Genomic DNA, 18,945 nt, shown 5'->3' with positions numbered 1-18,945 from the left:
TCTAGTAACATCCTTCACTGATGCCCCTGGTAAGCAGCAGGCCTCCCTGTGGAGTGGGTCCAGTCTGCAGGTGGGTCCCTCCGTTCCTTTTAGAAGGGAATCCCCTAAGACAATCACTCTCCTCTTCTTATTTACTGAGGATGTTTTTATGGTCTTCAGAGGATGGTGCAGCCTAGGGAATGTTTCTAGGCTGTGGGAGTCATCTTCTTCATCCTTAGGGATGGTTGCCACCTGCAGTGCTTCATATTTATTCCTCAAGGGGATCTGGGGGTGTGGTGTCTGGATGGGGGGAGCAGGTTTCCTGAGCCGGGCAGGAACTTGCTGCCATTCCCCATCTCTTGTTCCCCCAACCTTACAGTTTGCAGGTGGGTGTGGCTCAGCCACACTGACTCCAGCAGCCTGCTGACTTTGTGAGAGAGGGCTGCTCCAGTGATCTGTCTCCCTCTCACATTCCCTGATGGCCCTTAGTCTATTCACCTCCTCCCTCAGCTCTGCCACCATGCGAAGGAGTTCCCCTGTGTGAGCACAGCTTCCACAAGTGGAGCCAGTGCCAGAGGCGTGAGCTGGTTTGGGAAGGGGACACTGCCTACAGCGCAGGGTCTGGGGAGCTGCATGGACCCACTGAGGCTCTGTCTGGGTGGCAACATCTATCCTGCTCGCTGCAGCATTCGGAGCTGTTTTAATCTTCTGGCGGGTTGCCACCATGGTCCACAGTCCTTTATGGCTGGCCTCCAGCCCCTCTCTGCGCTCTCCCTGCTCGAACTGCCGCTCGAACTGCCCCGTTACACTAACGGGGGCTCCCAAGGGACGGTTTAAATTTCCCGCGGTGGCTGTGGGGACCGCCCCTCTCGTCAGGCACCGCGCGGCATCGTCCGTTGCCGCGTGTCCGGAGCCGGGAGCTGCTCTCCGAGCTTCCGTCTGTGTTTTCGTAGGCTTTTCCCGGCTCAGGGAAGTGCCCCAGCGCCTTAGATGGCCACCCCACCGCAGTACTCACCGTCCTGCCGCTGGGTGCCGCCGGAAAAGCGGATGGATGCATGCATTTTGCATGTCCCTCTTGGGAATACATGCTTAGCGCCACTGCTGGCTGGATCTAAAAGGTCCATAGAAAATAGTCTGGGGAAGAATATTGCCTTGGCCTTGAAAGCTATTGGATCTGCATTCCCTGGGCAGGAAGCAAGTCACATCTCTACACTATAAAGAGAAGCAAATGAATCTAAAGCAAAAGCTGCTGTTGGTATGAAGTAGGGCAGATTCTCTTCTGACTTTGCTTCTAATGACTGTGTAATCTTGTATGTTAGAGAAGCGCCTGATCAGGTCAGAGACTTTATTGTCACTTGATAGTTCACAGCCTTTTCCATCAAAGCTGATCAGTTACTGTGATCAGCTGTAACTGATCACTACCGTTTTCCCAAATTCTATTTGTCTTTAACATACCTGCAGCTTCAAAGGGGTGAAGAATCCTTCCTGGATTAAAAATTTACACATGTGGGCTGAATTAGAAATGCTTCTAAAATTCAGCATTGATGGATTATCATCATTGAGGTATCAAAGGCCTTCATAAATAGGGCATACTCACTGATACTTCAGCTGCAGCAGGCTTTTACAATAAAATACAGCTACCTTTTACAAGGTAGCTCTGATCATTAGCACTGGACTTACAACAGCAGGCATAAAAATAAAATTAATTACCCCCACAGTAATAATCAGCAAGAGAGAAAAAATAGTCTTTAATATGTAATTTATCCTATCTTTGCTTGTCTTCTCTTGCTTAGCGTAGACACATTCAAGCAACTCAAAAGTTTTGCTGTTAATCGGTAGAGACGGTGATGATTCAATTTTTTTTTTTTCATTTATACTGCCAAAATATAATCAGAGCTGTGACATGCAGTTTTTTCATTCTGTTTACTAGCAGTTTCTCATTAGATGAACCATCAGCATGCCTGTGTAAAATACTAGGCCTCTTTTCTCTTGGACACTCCTGTTCAAGTTTCATGGCTACAGATTTTGTACTCAGAGGAGTGTGATCACTTTCCATTATTGGAGGTGGGAGACAAAAGCATCTTGTAGATGGATTGACTGGCAAAAGTGGGGGGGGGGGAGGGGGAAAGAAAAAAAGGCCCGCTTGAACTATCAAGGACCTCTGTGTCTCCTCACCCATAAGTAAGTAAAATTCCTTAACAGCCTTTCTGTTTTGAGAATCAAGGTCATTTTCCTCTCTACAGATCAAAGCACTGTAATTTTCTGTAGCTATGTGATCCATGCCAATTACATTTTGCTCAAGTACTTAATTTTCCTTAATTCAGTTGCTGGATATTGTGGCTTTTATGGTTTGAAATCTAGCTTTTGACTGGACAAACAAGTCTGACTTACTTGCAGTCAGTATTATCATTATAAGCAAAAGCTGTCTAACTTGCTTTATTTGAAAGAGATTTCTCTGTTATTTCCTTTCATTAACTACTGGGATAAAAGTTTAAATGAAGAAGTCTTAAATTAAATATTTTAAAGTTGCCCTATATATGCAGGCCTCAGTGACAGTACAGTTTTCTGGGTTTTGTGCAATTGATTTGAGAATATATTTTATTTGTGCTACTGGTAATATAATTTGAATAAGCAAAAAAGCATTATGGTCTCAATTTCTATGCTAAATGACTTTGCAATGACTACAATCTACCCATTGACTAATACTTTGTATGTATACTGTAGCACCTTTTCTCTGGAATCTGGTCAAATATCTAGAAAAATATAAACAGCTGAAACTGATAATCTTGAGAAAAATCTTTTGCTGCTTTGAGAAATTGTATCTTGCAACTGAGAAACAGAATTTTGGGGTGCACTGACCCAATGTATTAATATATACCCAGATCACAGATTAGAAAATGTAACATATGAGTGATGATTACTTGGTGTAGCTTAAGGCAGTGAGCATTTTATTAGCTTTTAAAATTAGAGAATTTAGGCAATACAAACACCATAATCTTGTTTGGGCTTTTAAAATATTTTTTATATATATATATTATATATATATATTAATAGAGAATATATTGAATAAGACATTTAAAGCTAGGTTGTTGGATTTGGGGTTGGTTTTGTTTATTAATTTGTAAGTGCCCAGTTGTAATTCTGGTCATAAATCCATTGGATTCTAAAAGCAACCCATCTTGCAGAAATGTCAGGTGGTGTATAAATTACAGAATTGTTTGCCTTCCTCAAAAACTAGAGTAATTCCTTTGTTGTCTCTCTGATCATGTTTCTGTGCAACCTTGCAGACTGCTAATACTTGCCTAGTCATACTCAAGGATAGCTGCCTGAAGAAAAGAGCAGATTGTGTATCAGCATCTTAGATTTTTGCTCTTTTATATTAAAAATTGTTCAGGTTTTTCCTGAAAAATGTTTACTTTTAGTTTATTTAACCATCACGCTTCCCTATTAGTCTGACTCTGTCCTACTTGTTAGGACTAATGATGTTTGTGTTCTGCTTTAGCTAATCATACATTGGATAGACATACAATGTATCTGTGTTACCTAGAAATGAATGTCTTTACATAAAATCAATATTGAGCATATAGTTAACAACGTTAGTGGAATGTGATACTTCTAGATAGAAGCACAGTATAGAAAGGTGAAAAAAAGATTTTTATCTTTCCCTCGATCTTTGAGAGAAAAACAAGTGAAGAGGGATGATAGGAGCTTCATAAACAAAGTGTCCAAATCAAACTTTTGAAGCCAAAAAGAGTGGAGGGAAGGGTTTCAAGTTGTGATGGCAGTAAATTGTATAGTCAAGACCTGCATGACAACAGGAAATCGAGAGTATGTGGCTAAGATTAAAAAAAGAGCAACTTGAGAAATAAAAATAAAGATAGAAGAAAACTTCATGATAAAACACAATGACAATACCAGCGTATTAGAAATCTGTGTTGCAAACTGCTCTTTGTTTGAATAAATGAAGCTGCTCTGATTTTCCTGCAGGCTATCTCTAAGGCAGTCATCCTCACAGATGCACAACAAATATCTAGTGGGAATACTTCTTTGTTGCTTTCCAGGTTCCTAGTGCAAAGCAGCATAGTTTAGTGCTTGATACAGGTACATACGTTGGTGTCCAAAGTTAAGCAAAAACTAGATATTAAGACACAACACTGTACAAAATCTAGCTTTTTCATGCAAGTAAATTATTAATGCATCCTTTACAAATGTCTGCTCAAGACAGTCAAGATTTAGTGTTGCATTTTCATATGACAACTGTTAGAAGCAATGATCAAGACACATCTGAATTTAGTCTTTCCTCACAAAGAGACTAATTTTTTGTGCTGTTGTATGTGGTTGTATGTGGGGTCAAAAGTGTCACATGTAGCTTTCGCAGATACTGACATTACTGTGGAGATCAAGGACTAGAAGAACGTACATATAGTTTATAATAGAAAAAGTTTGTATAAAACATACAAATCTAAGACTTGAGAAAGACTGAAAAGTACAAAAAATTCAAACTTAAATAAAAGAGAATCTGTATTCAACTGCATGTGACGAGGAAGTGGATGGAAAACCTAAACTGACTAACAAGAAAGAGGGTGGAGTATCAAAATTTGAGAAATGTATTCTTGTAGATGAGGCATTGTCTTCAAAGATTTTTGGACTACTGCATGGTGTACCTGATTGTTAAGATGATGAAGGGTAGTGGTCTACCACAGAGGGCAGCAAAAAACGGGCCATCCAAATGGATATCTCCTGAGAGTGCAGGCAGAGCTGTGAGCTAGAGTGAGCTCTGAGATCTGATTCATAGAAAGGGAGAATATTGTAGAAAGTCTTTTTACTTTGCCTTCTCTCACCTTTAATGTGGTCTTAATAACAACTTTTTCAAGAAGCTGTTTGCAAACACATCTTTTTATTCTCATTTGTATGTGAAAAAAGAAGGCAATGATTTTCAGAACAAGAGGTACCATTCACAAAACATAGTCTGACCACCCTCTTCTCTTTCCTACACTCCACATTGCATAGTAATTTGGCCTTACCATAATAACAGTTCAAAGATAGGGTTCATTAAACATAAATCTTGTTACGCAAGTGTTCTGGTTTGAGCTAAAGCAGAATTAATTTTCTAACTTCTCAGAAAAGCATCATATAAGTACCTGTCTTCACAGGTGATAATGCTTAAAATTTGTGATTATCACCAAACTGTGGGGCATTGGTATACAGAAAAGCCATTATTTATACTTGCCAACGACTTCCTGAATTGTTGGAATGCTGTTAAGTCAAAGTCTCGAAAAAGGCTCACATCTGCTGGGAGGAGAGGACAGCAGAGGTGATCCAAAACTGACCAAAAGAGTATTCCATTCCATATGCGCGGAGCCGCAGCCATGGTGGTGTACTGGCGGCAGGCCAGGCTCAGTTACGTCTGGTACTCAGATCGGTGTGCAGGTTGTGAGAGCAGCGATGAAGCCTCAGTAAAAGGCAGAGGCAGAGAGGGCGGCCATGGCCATGGTGAAACCCAAGAAGGAGTAAAAGGAACTGATCTTAACAGCAAATTGCAGAGCTGGAGGCAAGCTCAAGACCCTGCAGTACAGTGTCATCACATTGCCTGTGTATGTACATCTGCATTGTAATAAATGTAACTTCTGCTAAACAAAAAAAAAATTGGCCAACTGAGGAACCTGAACGTATGTAAGTCCTATGGGACCTGATAAGATGCATCCCAGAGTCCTGAGGGAATTGCCAGATGTGGTTGCCAAGCCACTCTCCATGTTATTTGAAAAGTCATGGCAGTCAGGAGAAGTCCGTGGTAACTGGAAGAAGGAATCAGTTGGAGATCCATGACGAGTGGTGTCCCTCAGGGGTTGTGGAGAGGAGGGAGCTGGCCTCTTCTACCAAGTGGCAGGGGACAGGACAAGAGGGGATGGCCTGAAGCTCCGCCAGGGGAGGTTCAAGTTGGATATCAGAAAAAAATTCTTCACAGAAAGAGTTATTGGGCACTGGAACAGGCTGCCCAGGGAGGTGGTTGAGTCGCCTTCCCTGTAGGTGTTTAAGGAATGGGTGGATGAAGTGCTTAGGGAGATGGTTTAGGGAGTGTTAGGAATGGTTGGATTCGATGATCCAGTGGGTCCTTTCCAACCTGGTGATTCTGTGATGTTGTTCAATGTCTTTATCAATGATATAGACAGTGAGATTGTGTGCACCCTCAGCGAGTCTGCGGATGACATTAAGCTGAGTGGTGCAGTTGCCACATGAGGAGGGTGGGATGTCATCCAGAGGGACCTGGGCAGACTGGAGAAGTGGGCCTCTGAGAACCTCATGAGGTTCAGCAAGGCCAAGTGCAAGGTCCTATACCTGGGTTGGGGCAATCTCCGTTTTCAATGCACAGTGAGAGATGATGTGATTTGAGAGCAGCTCTGCAGAGAAGGACTTGGGAGTGCTTTTGGAAAAGGTCCAGAGGAGCTCTACAAAGATGATTGGAAGGCTGGAGCACCTTCCCTATGAGGACAGGCTGAAAGAGTTGGGTTTGTTCAGCCTGGAGAAGAGAAGGGTCAGAGGAGATTGTATAGTGACTTTCCAGTACCTGAAAGGGGCCTACAGGAGAGCTGGAGAGGGACTATTCGTAAAGGCTTGTGGTAATAGGATGAGGGGCAATGGGTATAAACTGGAGAGGGGCAGATTTAGACTAGACATTAGGAAGAATTTCTTCACTATGAGAGTAGTGAGACACTGAAACAGGTTGCCAAGGGGTGTTATGGATGCCCCGTTCCTGGAGGTGTTCAAGGCCAGATTAGATGGGGCCTTCGGCAGCCTGATTTAGTGGGATGTCCCTGCCCATGGCAGGGGAGTTGGAAGTAGGTGATCTTTAAGGTCCCTTCCAACCCTAACTGCTCTGTGGTTCTATGGTTCTATATACATTATACTTGGTATAAAACTGAGGGATCATGAGGGTCAAGACATCTTTTTTGGTGGCCAGCATTTAATATGGACTTCATCCGTCCTTTTGCCCCTGATCTTGGATCTGGTTCCTGATTTCAGCTTCCTTCTGCCATTCAGTCCAGCCTGGGAGCTTTTCCCTGTGTCTGCTCTGCAACATCAGTGATGATGTACAGTCATCTGGGGAGGTTTTTTTTTTTATATTTGTATATATTTTATTATTTGCTTATTAACATTATTTGCTTATTAATATTATTTTCCTTATTTTTATTGCTATTTCAGTAAAGCTGTTTAAGCTTCCAACCCTGTTCCCTTTCTCTTTTCCCTGGGGTGTTGGAGGATTTGGGCCACAGCTGCTCATGTTTACCTGCCAGTCTAGCCAGGACAGGCCCAAACCACGGCAGAAAGTATTATAATATTACAAGACTGATGTCCAATCTCTTTTGAATACGTAGTCAGCAGAAGCAAGGGTTAGCTACAACAAATATATTTCCTTGCTTGGAATAAAACCCTTAATATTCATTAGTTATAGTGTAATTTCTTGACAGTTACTGCTTCAATTACTGTGTGAATCTTTTTTGGATAAAGATGAAGAGCTTGGCCAGCCAAAAATGTTATTCTCAAATTTGCCTCAGTTACTGATATATATGTTTGCATAATACTTTGCCTGGTTAAACTTTGGCAGTTGGAAATGTAGTGTAGTTAGGTTTCAGAAAGTCAGTAGGTGTCCAACATGCATCTAACACGTAAAGTTGGTGTTCAATGCAATTTGAAAGGCTGTCTGCAACATTATCCTAACTGCAGTTGTAGTACAACTCCTTCTATCGAAGGCTATTTAAAAGTGGTAATAAGGAAGCTTCTCTGTTTCATGAGAGGCCATACCATAGTTTTTCATTTAATGCAGAGCACCAACAAGAGAACAATGGCAGCTGATGGTGATGACTACAGTTCTATGCATGTTTGTTTCATTTTACTTTCAGCTCACGTCCTGAAGGAGAATAAAAAAAAATGCAGCTTTTTTCTCCGAGATTAGATTTCAAGCAGGAAATTCATGACTTGCTAAAAAGGTTTTGGATAGGTCACCATTGCTGTGAATTCATGTCAACATTTGAACTATCGAATTTATTTGTGCAAAGGATGATGAAAGTAAACTCTGAACTTGCAAAACCTTGTTAGTATGAAGTGATTATATTAATTACACCATCAGATGTCATGTTTTTCTGTCAAGCTTCTGTTTAATTTATAATGGATAAATTAGATCAGCTCTGAGGATAACAAAAGCCTAGATAATGTGCAAGACTCCTGCTTTCTGTCTTTGCTGAAACTGAAATGTACATATCATGTAAAGCACAGGGTATTCAAGAAAGAAATTACCCTCATGTTATTTAAAGAGCTGTGTGCAGTCCAGGGGAGCAGGATTTATTCCTATTATTTTCTGTAGCTAATGGTCCTGTTTGGGTCAGATTTATGATATGAATGAAATGCATTTATACTGGCTGAAGCTGAATGCCTAAAATTGTAGCAGGTGAGCATAAGACATACTAAAAATAAAAAAAAGAACAAAATATCAAGGCCTAGTTATTCATCCTGACAATTGGTTATGGGAGATACCTGTTTTGTAAACAGTAAGCTAAAATATCTGTACTTTGTTCCCTAGATGTAAATTATTTATGAATTTTGCTTGTTCATACTCTGAAGGTGAATAATAAATAAAGCAAACTCTTTTAGTGTATGTATGCATTCAAGGTATGGTGTTAAGCGTTTAGCCCCAATGGGACTGCTTGGCAGGATGGTGGGGTAAGTTCTGTTTGGATATTTGTGCAGCAGCCATGGAAATGATGACAATCACTTCAGAGGCCTACTCAAAATTCCAGTCCTTTACTTTGAATGCCGTCAAAGCTACCGCTCTTTACTTTGGGCTCAGTCAGGTAAGAACAGTTTACAACAAGAACTTAGCTACAAACAAATTCACCTAGGAGTGCTAAGGAAAAGAAAAAAGAAGTAGATTTCAGGAGAGAATAAAGACAGAGAGAGAAAAAGAAGAAAATAGCAGAAAAAGGGGAATTTATTATAAAAATAATCACCACCCCAATGGATCCAGTGAAGCTCTCGGCAGGATATGTGGCCCACAGGGCAGAGGGCGAGCATCTGTGCTTCTTAGTGTGGATTATTTAAAGAGGAGCTCCATCCCCTATTAACCTGTGAGGTGCACAGTGGTGGGATCTTGCTGCACCTACATAGTATCTCTATGCAGAAAATTTTCAAACTGGGGCATGAGCAGAAGTTCCTTTGGGAAAGTTCTCAAATTGGGGATGGGGTTGGGAGTCACTGGCAGTTCAAAGGACTCTTGCAAGAATAACCACTGCTTGAACTCTTTGGGCATGCACGTGCAGTCAGGGGCACTCCTGTGCAAATCCCACAGCACTGGGTCTGGCACGGACAGTCCAAAGAACCCCAGCAGCCAACTGCAGGAGTGTGAGGGCAAGGCCAGCACCTCGTTCCACACCTCCCTCTCCTCTGCTGCTGCCAAACTACTTAAAACCCAAAGCACACATACAGTTTTACACAAAGACAGATGTTTAAGACTTACAGACAAAAGTAAGTCTTTTGTAAGATCAAAGTAAAGATGTTGATGTTTACATATGGTAAGAGGCAAAAAAAAAGATGTAAAACCGCAAAATAAAATCTCCTCCTACATTCAGTGCAAAGTTTAGTATGTTTTATGACAGAGCACAGTACTGTAAATCAGCAGAATAGCGAACACCACCTTATTATTTTCTCAATGTGGTGGTGATTCTGAGTAAAAGCAATAGTTAATAATCTTACTACTGGGGTGCAAATTTGTTTTTTAAAAATTAATCCTAAACCATTTAGGTAGGAGGTTTAAATTACCTCCACAATTACAAATCTAGTGAAATAGTTTTCAAAATCCTGTAGTGATAAACCTTGCAAACTTGCTAATTGGTAGCAATCAACTGATGCCTTAAAAGTATTTACTCATGAACATCTAATGAATGTTCAAGATTATTGCCAATACCCTGCAGCTAGTAATAAAGCCTTGATAAGGCTGTGTACATTTAAGAAGCAGATGCACAGTATTAATTTTGCTGTAACTGTAGACTAAAGCCAAGCATACATAAAAATTTATTAGTTCATGCACAGATTGGGATACCTGAAACAACCATTGCCCTGAGCACACATCAGATGAATTAAATAACACATGCTACATAAACCAAGTTGGCCTCAACACCTTTTCAGCCTCTGTCTTCAACTGACTTTGGATAACCTGAGAAAGCAGGGTGTAGGGGGGGAGGACTGGATTACGTATATTCTTCAAACAAAGGTGAATGCTACACCTAGTGAGAGACAGAGAAATGTCTTAATTTGCAGTTAGAATTAGTGTTAAAACACTTCTAGTGCTTCAAGGACAGGTACTCATCCACACCAATATTGACTGATGTTGATATCTGTCTCCTAGACAATTTGTAAGGGCCTTGTGGTCCTCCTCTGGTCAAGTTTGCAGATTTCCCACCTTCTCCTTTCAAAGAGTATTTATTTTAAAAAGCTTCTTTTGGGTGGACAATGTTGATACTGTTACTGTGCAAAATCATGAAATGAGTCTTGACTAAGACTCCTATTATGCAATACCAAGATGTTAAACTGTGACACTCTTTTCAGCTGATCTCAACAATCTGATGAGCTGATGAAGATGAGTTGGTTACTTTCAGCAAGTACTCTGGCCATTTTGGAGAAGGGCAGATTATCAAACCCAGTGTAAGAAGGAAAGAAATTACGAAAAACTTGTTAAGTGAGCAGATTACAGAAACCATTTATCTTCCTTCTAATTTACCAAAGCCCTGCTCTTTTCTTTTGATTCTGGATTCTTATTGGAAATTCTGGGAGGCAAAATATAGTAAAGGAATTGTTGTCATTGATACAAACAGAAAAAAATTTACCTACAAACATATGCTAGAGTTTTTTCTTAGTCATACTGCTATTCTTTCTTTCACTGCTTTTAAATATTATCTATGTACACACGTCCTTCAAAATGTTTGTGAAGAGGAAAGTTATGAAGAACAAAAAAAAGCAGAAACTGTGAGCTTTTTTTCCTTATCTGATTCATCATTTGTCTCCATATATTATTTAAACTTCAGAATTCTCCAAGTTTGATATTCCAGTTCATGGTATTCTTTTCATTACTTATCCACTTCAATGAAATTAAATATTTGATAGTATCATAGTATAGTAAGGGTTGGAAGGGACATTAAAGATCGTCTAGTTCCAACCCCCTTGCCTTTAGCAGGGACATCCCACTAGATCAGGCTGCCCAAGGCCCCATCGAACCTGGCCTTGAGCACCTCCAGGAATGGGGCAGCCACAGCTTCCCTGGGAAACCTATGCCAGTGCCTCACTACTCTCATGATGAAGAAATTCTTCCTAATGGCTAATCTAAATCTGCCCCTTTCCAGTTTATACCCGTTCTCCCTCATCCTATCACCACAAGCCCTATGAATAGTCCCTCTCCAGCTTTCCTGTAGGCCCCCTTCAGGTACTGGAAGGTTGCTTTAAGACCTCCTCTGACCCTTCTCTTCTCCAGACTGAACAAGCCCAACTCTTTCAGCCTGTCCTTGCAGGGAAGGTGCTCCAGCCCTCTGATCACCTTTGTAGCCCTCCTCTGGACCTGTTCCAACAGCTCCATATCCTTCTTACATTGAGGATTCCAGAACTGGACACAGTATTCCAGATGAGATCTCACAAGAGAGGAATAGAGGCAGAATCACTTCCCTCGACCTGCTGGCCACACTTCTTTTGATGCAGCCCAGGACACAGTTGGCCCCTGGGCTGCAAGCTCACATTGCCGTCTCGTGTCGAGCTTCTCATCAACCAGTACCCCCAAGTCCTTCTCTGCAGGGCTGCTCTCAATCACATCATCTCCCATCATCTACTGAAAATGGAGATTGCCCCAACTCGGGTATAGGACCTTGCACTTGGCCTTGTTGAACCTCATGAGGTTCTCAGAGGCCCGCTTCTCTGGTCTGTCCAGGTCCCTCTGGATGACATGCCGTCCTTCTGATGTGGCAACTGTACCACTCAGTTTGGTGTCATCCGCAAACTCACTGAGGGTGCACTCAATCTCACTGACAATATCATTGATAAAGATATTGAACAGTACGGACCCAGTACGGACCCCTGAGGGACACCACTTGTCACGGATCTCCATCTGGACTTTGAGCCATTGACCACTACTCTCTGAATGCGACCTTTGTTTTAGCAAAGTCTTACCTTTGGTCTTAATTCTCTTGATTCACATTTTTATCACATATATTCACTCAATTTCCACATTTTCAGTCACGAGCAGCTAACCAGCTGTTTGTAACGTGCAGATTCATCCATTTACCCATTGCAGAAACATTTATTTTTCTATATAGATTTTCTTTCCCCATATGTTGAATGGGAGTGGATTTCTAAAGTCCTTTTCTGAAGTATAGTCTTGCTGTTTCGTGCTCACCACTTCACCTTTTGCAGCAGTACGTGCATTTATTTTCTATTCTTAACCATTTAAAATTCTCCATTCAGACATAGCCAATACCAATTGGGGGGTGTATTTTGGAGGGGGTATTAAAACATGCTGTTTCCATAGGAAACAAGGAATTAAAATTTATGCTTTATACACATACCTACTTCTTCACATGCGGACCTTCCTTCTATTTATTGCTTTCTTTTATTTTGAAAGCTGTTCAGTATTTTCCACTAGGAAAGTAGATCACAGGAATCATATTAAAAATAAAGCTGAATGGTAGTCTTTACCAACCCCCAGCTCAAACTAGACTTAGTTCAGACTTAGACCAATTGTGCAAGGTCTCATCCAGTTAAACATTGATAATACTGCTGGATAGAAGCTTCAGAATCGTTCTTGGCAATCTCTTCCTCTGTTTAACCTGTGTCACTGTTAAGAATTCTGTTCTGCTGGAATATCTCTGACTTATTTTTTGTAAACTTTATTTGCTGTTCACAGTGGCAGTTAGTGAATCACTTTATCAGCACTACCTTCTGCACATCCAGGAATTTCTCATACTGAAGTCTTGAGAAGAATTTACAGTGATGTCTGGGAACAGACGTCACAGTAGAGATGTAGAGAAAGTCTTATGAGTGAGTGCACTTTTTGCTGCTGCACGTGGACCTACCAAAAGTTCCAAGGCTTTGCTGGGTGCAGTAAGTGGAATTCATATTATTTTAATTGAGTTCTTCTCTGAAAAAGACCTTTCTGACTATTATAAATTTATATTCAAAATTTCATGAAGTCATTTTAGAATTACAATAAACATCTGCAACACTTTCTTCTCTTCATCCACTGCTGCAACTCAGACTTTATCCTGTAAGTATTAAGGACACGAAGCGTTATAAATGTTTTGACTCTTTTTCGAATCATTATATTTCGTGCAGTGGATGTTGTTCTTTGTTTCTAGAGAACGTGTGTGGATGACATCCATTTCATTGTTCTCATTGGGCAGCAGCAACAAAGAGAAAGGAGATGCTGTTTGTTTCCATTTTTGTATGTATTATGACCAACAAACCATCTGCCAAGACACTGATAGGCATTCGCTCTACAAATAAGAGTAAAACTTCAGCTGGAGAAGCATTTTTATGTAAGTGAATTTAACAATGGTCAAATTTCTGATATTGCACACACCAAGCTTGGGCTATTATTGGATTGTTTTCCTTGAATGTTAATTTGCAGATACAAATGTCAGTGGACAGATGAAAGAGTGTTATGTATGAATTACTTCTGAATGACAGAGGGCTGCTATTTGGACATGAACCAAAACTGATCAAAGAGGTAATAAGTTTTTCTTAGTCTTAAGGGAATGCAAAAGGAAAAAGTGCTGCACATCACCACCCACTCTCACGCTTAACAGCTTCCCAACAGAGTTGTAAAAGATGAAAACATTAATGTAGGGTAGTGTGCATGAGTTATTGAGGTAGCGACCTCACAGGGGAAGGCATAAATGCGGCTTCCCCTTTGGTATTGCCTGCAAACTTGCTACTAAAAGATGAAATCTGCTGATTTGGTCCTCAAGTTTCTATTGGAAATGAGATACTGAATTAAATTGTAGTTATTAAGAACAGTACTTTTAATGTTTGATATTTTATCTATTGCATGTAAAACTATTCTTTTGGGTTTGCTTGTTTAAGTAGGTAACTAATTATCTAGATAATCTAGCTATATCACTAAGTTGAAAACAGATAAAACACTATTTAGATGAGATCAGGATTGCTACTGCAGTTGCTGTCTCCTTGACTATGACTAAAGGGACAATTTTACTTTTTGACAGGACAAAGTAGTTAGTGCTATTTTTGCCATCTTCATGACAAACAAATGAGTCTACTCCAGAACAGTAGAGGACAGTTATTGCACTTATTTTTCTTTGCAGAAAAAGACTGTGACTAAGAAAATGCTTCTTCAGGTTATTATGTGAAGCAAATAGCAGTGGAGCTCTGAGTCACAGAATTTCCTTTACTGTTTTTATAAACTCTCTAATGGAAATGGCACAACTACTTTCCAAATGTTAAACAGAGTTTTTATTGCTAGCACTGTTTTGGGCTCATTTCTCCCTTTGTAAATTGCTATCTCTGCCCCATTCAATGTTGTATTCTACGCTTTGTTAAAATTCACCTCCAGAAATCCATACAAATTTGTGGATCAAAATTATTCTTTTAGGCTGCAGCACTAATACACACTAGCTCTAGAAATGAAAATGAATACATAATTTCTTTCAAATATCTGCAATCCTGAAAATATCATTAAGGATAAACTCAGCACAGTGAAAGTAATTTGATAGGTAATATTGTGCTCGGTTCTGCAAGTCTCTGAGATTTACTCATATATAAAGTTACTGTAGAAATTGCCATTCATTTACACCAAAGAAATGGCATTTTCTTAAGGTTTTAAGGGTTGTGAAAAGATTTTTTTCTTACAAGGGAAAAAATTAAGGTCAGTGGGAATTTGTTATTAATTATATATGTTTATCTCAAGTTAAATCTTTTATATGAAGATACCCAAGTTAATAAACTGATAACACATCTCAAAAATTTTGGAAAGTTTTATCTATGTTATCTTAGAACTTCAGTATTTGATCTATATAGTGATTTTATTCAGAAGCAGGTGTTTGATTTTTCAATTTTTATCTCATAATTTAAGGATAAATAGAGACGTAAATATGAATGAACTTTTAAAGTAAATTGTTAAAGCACATTTAATAGCTGGAAAATACTTTCTTCATGTAGAAAGTTCTTCAGTGTACTTAAAATTTGTTATTTGGATTAAACTAAAAGGAGCCCACTTTAATTATGAAAAATGGTATCTATAGAGAAAAGCCTAGTGCAAATGAACTGATTTTCTATAATGTTTTCAGTTAATTTGAATTAATTTTTGAGTATCACAATGAAGACAGTGTTGTGCTTACGAAACACTGTTATTGAGTGGTGGTTAATTAGCTAGTTTTCTGTGAAAGAAAAAATATGTATTTGCATGTAAAATAAAAGCACATAAAGAATCTTAATTCAAATTGTTGATGTATGAATTTAAAGTACATTAACTAAACATTTCATTCCTGCATGGATGCTCTTAAGAAGAATTAAAGAGGTCTGAATTTTGTCCATACTAATTGACTTAAGATATAAAAGAATCTAAAGGTGATTTCTATTCTTAGTGTAGGTTCAAACAAGATTTTAATGTCACTTAAAGATTATGTGATATTACTTTTCTATGTGGCAGAAACCAGCAGCTGGAGTTCCAACCAGCAGTTGGAAACACTATAGTGTTTCCTATAGTTGGTTAAAAACTTACTGAGGCTACATGATTACAACTTAAAAAAAATATAGCCTCAGAATGGCAGCATTTTACATCACAATTTTCTTGTAATATGAGCACTTATACACTGTCACATAGAGTATCAAATTTTACAGCCTATCTGTATGATGCTGTACTATTATATGCTGAAGAAAAGGAGCTGAGTTTTTTTGATGAGTGAACAAGTATTGCCTGTAAATATTGTCATTTATTGTCACTGTGTCACTAACACAAGTGTTATTCTGAGCCAGGAGTCAAATTTCTTTCCTTTGAATTCAGTCATAGCACATTTATGCTGCATTTCATCTTTATATATCATCAGAAATGGATCATCCAAAATTGCTGGGAAAGCGTCAGAATGAAACCGACCTCATTATTTCATAAAACTATTGTAAAGAGGACAGGAAGAGCTCCCAGTAGCATGGAACTGATGCTGATAAATCCAGCAAAAGCTATGCATGACAACTGACTTACCAATGCTACTCTCATAATCAATTGTCAAAGAGGTGACAGGTCCAATAGACATCTCAGCTGCTACAAGCTCTTGGCTAAAGTCTGATTTTCTGAATGAGGAGTATGTCTGTGAAGTTTGCTGCTCCTATACTTAGTGAACTTTCCGTCTCTTTCCTAAATGCATTTTCCCTTCCACAGTCATTTGTTAATAAGCCAACAAAGTCTTCTAGCTCAGTTCTTCCTTTATTTGTTTTACTGCTGATTCACATGTCTCTCAGCATTTCTGCTGCCATTCAGAGCAGGTTGTGCTGCCACGACCGTACAAGCAGAAGCACAACGCGGTCACAGTTCATCTGGTGTCACACAGGAGCTGGTGGCACAGTATAGCCCTGGCAGGAGGCCACTAATGTTAAATAACGGAAGGTGCATCTTTATTTAACTATATTGCATCTAATTTGAGGTTTCACAGTTTAGTCTTTTCCACCGTACACTCAACTAAAGACATACTCTTCATTTTGATCTCTGTTAAGCTTACCCTAAATCCTTTTGAATAATGGACTGCCCTAACATAGTTCATTTTGCCCAGAAGAACAGAGGGATGCTACACTAGTATTCTATGCTGTATACTACACTAGGCAAAATACAGTTCTGCAGGGATGGTTTGTTCATATGCTATTTCCTATGTCAGCTCTGCCCTCAGTGAAGTCAAACATTCTAGAAAGAAAACCAAATTGATGTTGCAAAATGATTAGTACTCTGGAGCTTCTAAATCACGACTAAATTCAGGGTTTTTTTATGAATTTAGATCACTGATACATGAAGTTAACAAATGCTAGAGTTAGGTAACAAAATTCTGTGAATCTTAATAATATACATACATCTTCCTCTGTCTCATCTGTTGAAAGGAAATATCTTCCACCCCCTCCTGACTTTCTGAAGACTTTCCTTTCAATCAGACAGAAGATAAATGTGGTACTGGCTTTTCCAATACTTAATCATTCATTACATTTATTGGCCCTACATAGTAATATTAAACACAGCAGCTCATAACTTAAGATTATTACAGTTTTCCAAAGAAAACAGGTTAATTAACTCCCTAAGGGGACTAATGAGGCTGTGCTTTTGGTGTAATCACGTTAGTTTCCTGACTGTGCAAAGAAAGTTCCAACAGTTGGACAAATGCAATGATAGATACGCTTAGAAAGCTGTATGATTCTGTAAAGTGTTAGATTTCTTAATGATCTGGTTAACTTTATGCTGGCACTCTGCATTCAGAAAGTAATAAAATTAGTTTACCTGGCTGAATTAGATTTCATTCATATCAGTACTGACTCCTGTTCAAAAGAATCTTTTCACATTGCTTAATGGCAAAGGAATTCATACTGCATTTCTTTTGAAACCTTGGATCAATCACTGTTTTGTTATCTGGCTTTTTCTGATTGAGTAATCGATGTAATGGCAGAAACTATATTTCACACTGAGAGACGCAAGAAAATATATTCTGATTTGTTTTACCTTAGTTCCAGTGTCATCTTACAAATATAATTAAGATTTAGTTTTATTATATCAAAGTTCTCTAACATTTGAGTCTTCCTGAGTCTATGGCAAATTACACTTCTCTTTACAAGAACTAAATCTTGCAGAATACCAGTATAGAGCTAGGAATACTGAATTCTAGTAAGAATTTTTCAGACTGACTAGATTTTTTGTGTGCCTTGAGTATTTCAATGAACACCTGAATATAAAGCAGCCCTTGGTGTTTTAAGTGCTAGATATCTTTGAAAAACACACCACAGCATTTTTAATTCTACTAATTTTGAGTGAAAGCATAGTTTTCATTTATTCATGTAATATAGTATAGAGAAATCAGACTTCTTAGCTTCACACCAATGCTGTAGCACAACTCATTTCCTAAAAAGTCGGCCTGTACTAAATAACACACAATAAAAATCAATATGAAATATATTCTGACCAAAACTCATTTTCTGTCCTTTAGTGAACAGATGTTCAGAAATTAATTTTGCTTATAAGGAAGTCCTGAAAAGCAGGAGAGTATTTTAGGATTTTAAATGAAGACAGATTTTTTGTCTAGGTTATGTTTTGTTATCCCTGTAGCCTCAATCTCTTGCTTCTGATGGCGTTTTTTAAACTACAAGCAACAGTTTTAGCACTACTGCAGATGCTGCTTCAATTTACATGGAGACAGATGGAAATATAATATTTTAAGAAGTCCCCCAGTCTTTAGAAAGAGAGGGTAATTTAATCAGAAAAAAATGTAATCCTGCATAAACATAATTACAGAAATATAAATTAGAAAAAAAAAATCTCAAAACCCCAGCTAAAATGGTGTATCAAGTTTTAAAAAGCCATTTTTATCATACAGCCTTTCTTCTCCATAGGTTAAAGAACAATGAAAACTATTTGCTTTTAAGTACCCTCTCTCTGACTCATTTCCTTGCAAAGTCCATCGCTTAATATCACAAGGTTTTCTCATAGTGAGTAAATATATGTAAGCATTTGCTTGATACTAAATGCACCCTGATATTCTTACTCTAGAACCACTTTGATTAAAGAATTAAACTTATTTCATAGGCTTACTATATTTTTCCTATTTGCTCAGAGTATGATTACAGAGAATAACATTTTGTTTCTTCTTTTCATTTTGTTTAGTAAAAGACTAGTTTGTTTCGAACAGGATTTATTAGTTCAAAAAGAAAGTTGTTGCACAATCTGAATTATAAATA

Source organism: Cuculus canorus, chromosome 2, assembly GCF_017976375.1.
Source record: "Cuculus canorus isolate bCucCan1 chromosome 2, bCucCan1.pri, whole genome shotgun sequence".
Taxonomy (NCBI): Eukaryota; Metazoa; Chordata; class Aves; order Cuculiformes; family Cuculidae; genus Cuculus; species Cuculus canorus.
Note: the sequence above shows the minus strand (reverse complement) of the source record.